We start from the raw sequence: 9,549 nt of genomic DNA on the forward strand, positions 1-9,549 counted from the left end.
TCTTATTCTATCAATTTTTAATCATACAAATGAACAAAAGCAATTCTTCACTAGACGTAATAAATGAATAAATGATCAAGGTTTTAATGTGTTTCATGAATATATATATATATATATATATATATATATATATATATATATATATATATATATATATATATATATATATATATATATATATATATTATATATATATATATATATATATTATAATATATATATTTTAATACTTGTGAACCAGAATATGTTTGAGCAGCAGCGATCGTGCCATTGGCCGAAGTGCAACAATTCAAATAATTTAAAGGGCCTGCTCGGGTATATAAGAGAGGCTGGGAGACTGGGGCCGGTGGTGGGTGATGGGTGATGAGTGATGGTGTGGTGTGGTGTGGTGTTGTTAAGAGTTGATTTACGGCCGGCCAGCCAGCCAGCTGCAGCCAAGGCAGGGCAAGGCAAGGCAAGGCAAGGCAAGGCAAGGCAAGGCAAGGCAAGGCAAGGCAATAACAGGACAGGACAGGACAGGACAGGCCAGGCCAGGCCAGGCAAGGCAAGGCAAGGCAAGGCAAGGCAGGCAGGCAGCCAGGCAGGCAGGCAGGCAGGCAGGCAGGCAGGCAGGCAGCCAGCCAGCCAGCCAGCCAGCCAGCCAGCCAGCCAGCCAGCCAGCCAGCCAGCCAGCCAGCCACTCCCACTTTGTATTTATATGCATTCAATTTATATTCAAACATTATATATGTTAAGGGCCTTGTTTTAGTGTTTATTTTAAAAATGACAAACATCGAGTCATTTTACCAGTCCTTTAGCGTTAACGGTGATGCATTTTAAAACTGAACATAAATCGCCTTTTCTGGATATATCAAATATCGAATCCACTTAATGTGCCTACAATTCAATCATTCAAAAAATACATAATTTACATCAAGCCTTTTCATAGAACAGACAATAAGATTTGTACATGCAAAAAAAAAAAATCCTTTAAGTTATCAATACAATGTGAGAAAACTTTATTTTTATAACTAAAGTTGCACAATTATACCAACTCTATGGTGGCTGGTTGGTAAGGTGTGTGGCTGGTGTTTTGGAAGTCGCGAGTTCAAACGAACCAATGGGAATAATACTTTTTTTTTTTTTTTTGCCATACAATCTTCCTAATACTATTATGTAGGTTTGTGTGTGTGTTTTTTTATTCATTCTTTGGTTTTATAGATGACATACATATTGACTCCTTTTACCGGTCCTTAATTAGGCTCTGGGGAAGCAATGGTGGTGGTGGTGGTGGTGGTGCATTTAAAACTAAACCAAAAATCACCAGTTCTGGACGCGTCAAATATCATATCCACTTAATGTGTCTACAACCTAATTACTTAAAACTACACTATTTAATTCATTCATATCATGTGCATATTGGTCATTATGCTCATACAACCGACATCAAAATTTATTTTCATTATTAGAATCATACATTTCATCAAGTAATACAGATACAAAGAGATTTTCTTTCTGAGAAGACCGTTAGTATTGGCTTGCAGGCAGGCAGGCATTTGAGGGTTATTATTTCGCCTGTTGATTGGGGGGAGGGTTGATGTGTTAGGGGGTTTTCGGTTAGATGTGGTGGTGGTGATTGGTGGTGGTGATTGGTGGTGGTGGTGATTGGTGGTGAGTGGTGGTGGTGGTGGTGGTGGTAGGTGGGAGTTGGGGGGGGGGAGGGAAGGGGAGGGGAATGATGGTCTGTGGATTCCTTCTCCGTACCCTTTACATATAAGCAAAAATATGCCTTCTTGTGGGTATAGAAACATTAACACAAATTATATCAGTAACTGATGTTGTAGCCTTTTAAACAGAAAAGATTTGTACATACAAATACTTTTTAATTATCATTTATTTGTGGAAATGGCATTTACGTCATTAAATTGATACCTCAGCATCAAGCTAGTGTCCTGCAGCAGTGGTCCAGTGGTAAAGTGTATATAAGTGATGCGTATTCTTGGAGTTGCGAGTTCAAACCCGGATTAAGCTATATATATATATATATATATACAACATGTTTTGTTTTGGTTGTTTGTTTTTGTATAAAGCCTCACACAATATCTATATTAAGCGAGTTTGTTTTAAACATGACATACATATTAATTCATTTTACCAGGCCTTATTCCACACAACTCCGTGAATTTCCCGTGGAGCCAGCCAGCCAGCCAGCCAGCCATTCAAACAAAAACAAACGAAACAAAACAAAACAAAACAAAAAACATTATTGCCAACAGCATTTGGTGTTCCCAGGTGGTCACCCATCCAAGTACTAACCAAACCCAACGTTGCTTAACTTCGCTGATCGGACGAGAAGCGGTGTTCTCAACGTGGTATGGCCGTTGGCATGAGACTGCCTACACATTGTGGCTAATAACCAACTCTTTTAGTCATCACGACAGGATACGGACCTGCTTGTGGTGTCTTAATGGTAATTGTATCCTAACATTTTTTTGTCTCCTTGGCATGGATATTTAACATCGTTTATTCAGTCTTGGGTTTATGTTCTTTCGCCATTTACAGACATTTTACATCTACCTACTTCCTCAGCCTGCCCTGCCAATTTCTAATGAATTTGTGGATTTTCTTTTGTAATACAAACATGTGTGTGCTCATCTGCTCTTCAGTTTTTATGATATTTGTCTCATCTGTCCTGCTTTATGATACTTTTACAAAGAACATGAACAAATGCTTCTATTTTAGAGAAGATATGGGATCCAGGTTTCGGAGCCGTAAAACCAACCGTCGTGATTGGTGGACGAGTTGCCAGGTTGCAGCTTCTGTACCGTGCCGGCACATAAATAGGTTCGGCTCAAGCGGCGGCAGCATCATTCCCCCGTGACTGTCTGAGCGTCTCTCATCACCTTGGTTGGTTCATCATCATCATCATGGTAGAAGCAAAGCCTACCAAGAAGGCTGCGGCTGCTGCTGCTGCTGTGGTGGCCACCACCAGGAAACCTCGCGTCCAGGTTGCTCACCCGAAAACTAGTCAAATGGTTCTAGCCGCGGTCGCAGCACTCAAAGACCGCAAGGGCTCGTCTCTACAAGCAATCAAGAAGTACGTTGTTGCCAACAACAAAGTCGAGGCTGCCAAGATCGCCATTTACATCCGAAGATTTCTCAAGAAAGCAGTGGCTGACGGCATTCTTGTTCAGACCAAGGGAAGTGGAGCTAGTGGATCATTCAAGCTGGCCGTAGCAGAGAAGAGGGCCGTTCTAACTCCCAAGAAAGCCACCACAACCAAGAAACCATCTACAGCAGCAAAGAAGGCCGTGGTAACTCCCAAGAAAGCCACCACAAGCAACAAACCACCTACAGCCTTGAAAAAGAAGCAGCAGCAGCAGCTTGTTGTTGGGAACAAAAAGCCCAAAATAAAGAGAGCTTCAAAATCTCCCAAACCACCCAAGGCAAAGAAAGCTGTCAAGAAAACAACAAAGGCAAAATAAACGACGACATGCAAGCAGCATGAATACACATGACAATAAACATCCAGGCCTCCCCCCTCAGTGGAGGGGCCTCATATGATTCCAAAAAGAGTTTAGTTTTGTAGACAAATAAATCATTACTTTTGGGGTAGATTTACTCTGTATATTATATATATATATATATATATATATATATATATATATATATATATATATATATATATATATATATATATATATATATATATATATACATATATATATATATATATATATATATATATATATATATATATATATATATATATATATATATATATATATATATATATATATACATGGGTGAGGTGATATGGTACCAAAGTTTTGGGTAAGGTGATTGACATTTACACAAGATAAAACACGAACCAATGGGAATAAAAACATAAGAATGGAAGTAACTGCAGAAGGCCTATTGGCCCATAACACAAGCACTTCCTCTTGATGCTTCTATATTGGTTCGGAGTCTTGAAGCTATAATATATATATATATATATATATATATATATATATATATATATATATATATATATATATATATATATATATATATATATATATATATATATATATGCACACAAAACTAAATAGTCTTGTTAGACAAATTGCCCCTATTAGAGGCAAGTTGACTAACAAGCCGAATGACTGCAATTGTTTTGAATTTGAGTTAAATCTAACATAGAAATGTAATCAAACCTAACCTAACCTATGCTAACCCAAGCTAAGCTAACCTAACCTAACCTAAGCTAACCCAAGCTAAGCTAAGCTAACCTAACCTAACCTAACCTAACCTAAGCTAAGCTAACCTAACCTAACCCAGCAATTCATGATCTTAATATAATACTGTTAATTGGATAAACCAATTTGGAAAGAAATGTTCGAAAATAACAAAATTAACTGTGCTTGTTAGGAAAATTGGGCCTTGCATACTTGTCCCAATAGTGTGGTTCTCGCTTTTAGGTACGACATAAATGTATTCCTAAGTTGTGAGAGAAAAAGATTCTCACTCAAACATGCATATCGATTGCCAGTCCTGAATTCTGGGTAGATATTCGTGTCCTCCCTTTTCATTTACCATCATTTGGATACTATCAAAACAGCTCCGAGAAGGATAAAATGAATAAAACGGGTAGCTCACTCATGTAAAAAGGAAGAGTTGGGAAAGATCTCTCTCTCTCTCTCTCTCTCTCTCTCTCTCTCTCTCTCTCTCTCTCTCTCTCTCTCTCTCTCTCCCCCCCTCACCCCCCCCCACCCCCACCAATGATCCTGCTCTGCTAGTATATAACGTAACAAACATTCCCCCCCCCCTCCCTCCCCAATCAGAGTCCCTTTAAGCATGCGAGGATAAAAAATAGATTTCATAAGACCCAATGTGCTAGCTGATATCAAAACAATTTATGTTATCGTCTATTAAGCCCTTCAGTAAAAAAGTATAGGGACCTAATTAGGTCCCGTTTTGAGGTGGTGGTGGGTGGAATCGATGGATTAGCCAAGCTCTTATCCGCCGAATCTGTAGAGGGTACGACCCTGGCGCTTCAGAGCGTACACCACGTCCATGGCAGTGACGGTCTTCCTCTTGGCGTGTTCCGTGTAGGTTACAGCATCACGGATGACGTTCTCGAGGAACACCTTCAGGACGCCACGGGTCTCTTCGTAGATGAGACCCGAAATACGCTTGATGCCGCCACGACGAGCTAAGCGACGAATAGCGGGCTTGGTGATGCCCTGGATGTTGTCACGTAGCACCTTACGATGACGCTTGGCGCCACCCTTTCCGAGTCCCTTGCCTCCCTTGCCGCGTCCAGTCATGGTGTTGTAGTTGTGTGAATCGAATTGACGAATGCCATTCATTCATTCATTTAAATATAGGTCAAGATACCCTGATGGGTGAGCGTGGAAGTGGGGATAGGGGAAGAATTAGTGGGGGTGAGAGGAAGGGTTTTCAGTATGAGGTAAAGTGCCAGGGCTAGACCCAGCTGCATGGCATTGAAATCGTTATGACCAGACTATGCAGTGAAGGCAAGGAATCGGATCTCTGTGACAACATTTCGTCTTTTCTGAGCACCCACGGAGACAGCAGCCCTCAGCTGGGTGTGCCCTGGGGGCTCACTCCAGATGTGGTCTTAGATCTGCTAATCAGCATCGCGCCCCACCCAACCCAGCAAACACAAATCATCTACACAACGTTCGCCTATCTCTTCCCATAGGTGTGGGAATGATTTGCATTGAGAATGGTGCAGGAGAGCCTTTGAGAAACTTTTACTCAAAAAATCCAAACACAAAGGTTTAATTATAAATTGTTTTTCTACAATTATTTTCTTCCAAATGTAAAACAAATAGTTTTTACATGTTTAAATATAAAATTTATGGTGTTTTTTTGTAAAATTCATTAATAAATTGTGAATGATATATATTGGCTGAGTGAAACCTTTAAAATCCATTTAGTTATAATTTGAACAGAAAAAAGTATTTTTCCAAATTTTCTAAAAATTGCTCTTTTTAACACAATTTGACTCCTTATACATTCCACTAAACACTATATCATTTTTAAATATATAATTTATGTATTATTCTCTAAAATAATTTATATAAATTACATAAGTTGCTGGAAAGTGGTGTTAAAGATTCTGAAAACATTTTGTTGTGTTAATATGTTCTTATTAACTATGTCTCAAGTTCACAGTTTATCAAACAAGAATATTAACATTCGTCAACTCTTAAAATCTTATATGTTATCTTGCTGGTGCAAAAAAGGGTGAATCTTTAGGAACAGCTATAGTATCTATATATCACAAATGGTGTTTTCCCTAACTCAAACAATGTAGGGTTTATTATTCTACACATATTTCTAATGACTCTTAGATGTTTACATTCTCTGAAGTATAATTGTGAAGGCTGTGTCCATCACTCTCAACACAGATTCTTAAACTCGTCTCTGCAGGTTCAACTATATAATTAGTTTCCATTTTGAATCTCCATGGACATTTGTATCCAAAATGAAACCAATGTGGTTTCCTTCAGCGCCTTCAGCCAGCACATTTGCTCATTCATTTCCACAGATTCCAACAAGGTAGGGGATTTACAGAAATTTGTATATTCATATTGTTATATATTAAAAATATGAATGCAGTTCAATATGATAAGACAAATACATGAGTTTATGATAAATTCGTTTTCTGTGATATACCATTGATATGCTCTTTTTTTCTTTAAACGGCAGACTAAACTAAAGTGCTCACATCAACAGATTTGATGTATAAATGGTCAACGCTCAACAGAGTTAGTATAAATGTATTAGTATAAATCTTACTTGTCTCATTGTTAATTCACATTCAATGTCAACTTGTGGTTGCATTGTACAAGGCCAACACAGATGATCGAAGGAAACTAACTCTGCTCTAGTTCCATGAAGTTGCTATTTGGTCTTTACTCAATGCATTGTACATGCATTGTACAAGGCCAACACAGATGATCGAAGGAAACTAACTCTGCTCTAGTTCCATGAAGTTGCTATTTGGTCTTTATTGAAATTTGACAAGGCAGAGTGGCCTGCAACAACTACACCATCTCCACATCTAGTTCATGCTCCAGACATAAATCATGACACTGGTCCTGTGTATCCTCCTGCTGACCCGTCAACACCTGGCCCGTCGGGTGTGAGGCGCCCTCTCTTCACGTCTACACCTAGTGCTGAAGCTGAATCTGATGAAGATAATTCATATTCCACATTAGTGTTTGAAAACAATAGTGAGAGCGACGATTCAGACAGTAGTTTATTGCCAACCCAGAGACAACAGCGACGTGTTGTTATAGCAGAGACTCGCCTGAACTATAAATTGAAACATGAGCTGGTAAAAATCCCCAAACGTCGCAGGTGTGAAGTGTGTTCAAAGTCGGGTATCAGGAAGGAAACTGGTATAGCGTGCAAGACATGCGATGTTCCACTTTGCGTCATACCTTGTAATTACACCACTTATCACAGGAAAAGGGTGTATTGGGTGGACAAGAAATAACCACCTACATCAGCTTCACTCCACCTAGGAACATCTGTTGAGCAACTTCAGGAATCAGTACCTGAAGGAGGTGGAGTGGAGATAAAATGCTCAACTTATTTTACTACAATCGTCTTTGCTTTGGTAAGTACACATAATTGTCTTAGATTGTTTCAGTATTGTAGTCTATTTTCTTAGGAATATTTTGATACCTAAATGAGAACTGTAGCACGAAAACTAAAGTAAGTATACATGAAACAAGAGAAACTTTTTTTGTGGGTGTTGCGGGTGTGAGTTGGAGTGTCAAGAGCGGGTTCCGGTTGTGTGTTTTCCGTCATCTCTACAGCTGTGAATTCCAAGGAATTGTATTTGATATGCATATGTCTGTGTAGGGAATTTTATTCCAAACACTATACAAAAAAAAAAAGGTGTGAAACAAGTATAAACTTGAAAAACATGAGCAAAGTAAAAACTTTTGACGCTCACGGGTACAAACACGCGTAAGATTTTATTCGCCGCAAATTTATTTGACGCTGTGTTGGCCAACTCTACCCATGTTCTTATAGAACTTTCTATTGCGAACACATTGCTATAAAAATGAAATACGTAGCTTCAGAAATAATGTCAGGAGAGTTAAATAAGTATAAACATTCAAAGCACTGCATCCCAACAGTGTCGTCCCTGCTGAAATCACGGCTAACGCTTCGCCCAGTTCCCACACTCGTGCGGGTCACCCGATACCATAATTAGACATTGATAGGCATATGTCTGGGTGGGGAATTTTATTGCGAGTTCAGTGATATCAAAATGAGCGCTGTAGGATGACTGTGAGGCTGGCAACAAACGAAAGAGTATGAACATTTACTTCCTGTTTGGGTGTCACGGCGAGTCATCTTCGAGTTTATTTACTTCGTGGTGGGATACCAAATGCTTCGGTGACATTTTATGCATATGATCTTGTAGAGAATTTTATTGCCAACGCATTGATACCAAAATGAAAAACGTAGCTTGAGAATTGAGGTTAGGAGCGTGAAAAGATTATAAACTTTAGGAGCTGCCTGGTATGGGCCAATAGGCCTTCTGCAGTTACCTTTGTTTTTATGTTTTTGCCCTGTAACCTAAATGGTTAGAGAGGCACATATATGGGCTTAGGGACTGAACCCCACACTACATTTAGCTAAGCTGGTTACAATCTTGATGATATAGTTACAAAATTCTGTATAAGTCGTCACATTATCAATGGGTTCGAGATCAACCACAATTTCCTGAATAGATATAACAAAGGGGATATTAATAGGGTATTAAAATTGTCAACACAAGATAGAACACGAAACAATGGGTATAAATTGGATAAGTTTAGATTTAGGAAAGACTTGGGTAAATACAGGGTCAGTAACAGGGTTGTTGATTTGTGGAATTTTTCTTAACTTATAAATTTATCTTTATTTATCTTAAACTGGTTGGGAGAGGTACAGTTTTTAACATAATTGGGAAGGTCATTCCACATTCGAGGTCTCTTGATTTGTAAAGCATTTCTAGTTTGACTAAGTCGTACTCTTGGAATATCAAATAGGTATTTGTTTCTGGTGTGGTGCTCATGGGATCTGTTACAACCTTCTAGGAAGCTTTTAAGGTCAGGATTGACATTACAGTGCAGCGTTTTATATATATAAAATACACATGAGAGTATGTGCAGGGACTTAATATCTAACATATTCAGAGATTTGAGTAAGGGGTCCATATATACTGCCCGGTTGCCTGAAATGCTATATGCCTACTATAGTGGCTTTAGGTATTGTATGCACTAGCTCTATCTATAAATCCAACATTATGTTTGTAAATCAACTATGTATGTACTTTCCTGAATAAAATTGACTTTACTGTACACTTATATTCTCTGTGGATTTGTTACCCCTATCGTTTGGGAGAAAAAAAATGACTAATACGTTCGGCGAATGACTTTGACTTCAACTTCACTTTGACTTCGTTCATGTCATCGTATTTTCCGTAATATATAAAGGTTATGACAATGCAATTATATTATTGTGTGCAAATAAGTTTGAAATTTCATGTAC

At 38.6% G+C, this 9,549-nt stretch overlaps 1 non-coding gene across 1 annotated transcript; it reads right to left on the reverse strand.

The window, feature by feature from the left end:
* Positions 1 to 2,246: 2,246 nt before the first annotated feature.
* On the reverse strand, positions 2,247 to 2,365 carry LOC138365466 (5S ribosomal RNA). The gene has a single exon (XR_011228821.1). It is a non-coding gene; the product is annotated as a 5S ribosomal RNA (ribosomal RNA).
* Between the last annotated feature and the right edge of the window lie 7,184 nt (positions 2,366 to 9,549).

The sequence above is a fragment of the Procambarus clarkii genome, chromosome 16 (assembly GCF_040958095.1).
Source record: "Procambarus clarkii isolate CNS0578487 chromosome 16, FALCON_Pclarkii_2.0, whole genome shotgun sequence".
NCBI classification, from domain to species: Eukaryota; Metazoa; Arthropoda; class Malacostraca; order Decapoda; family Cambaridae; genus Procambarus; species Procambarus clarkii.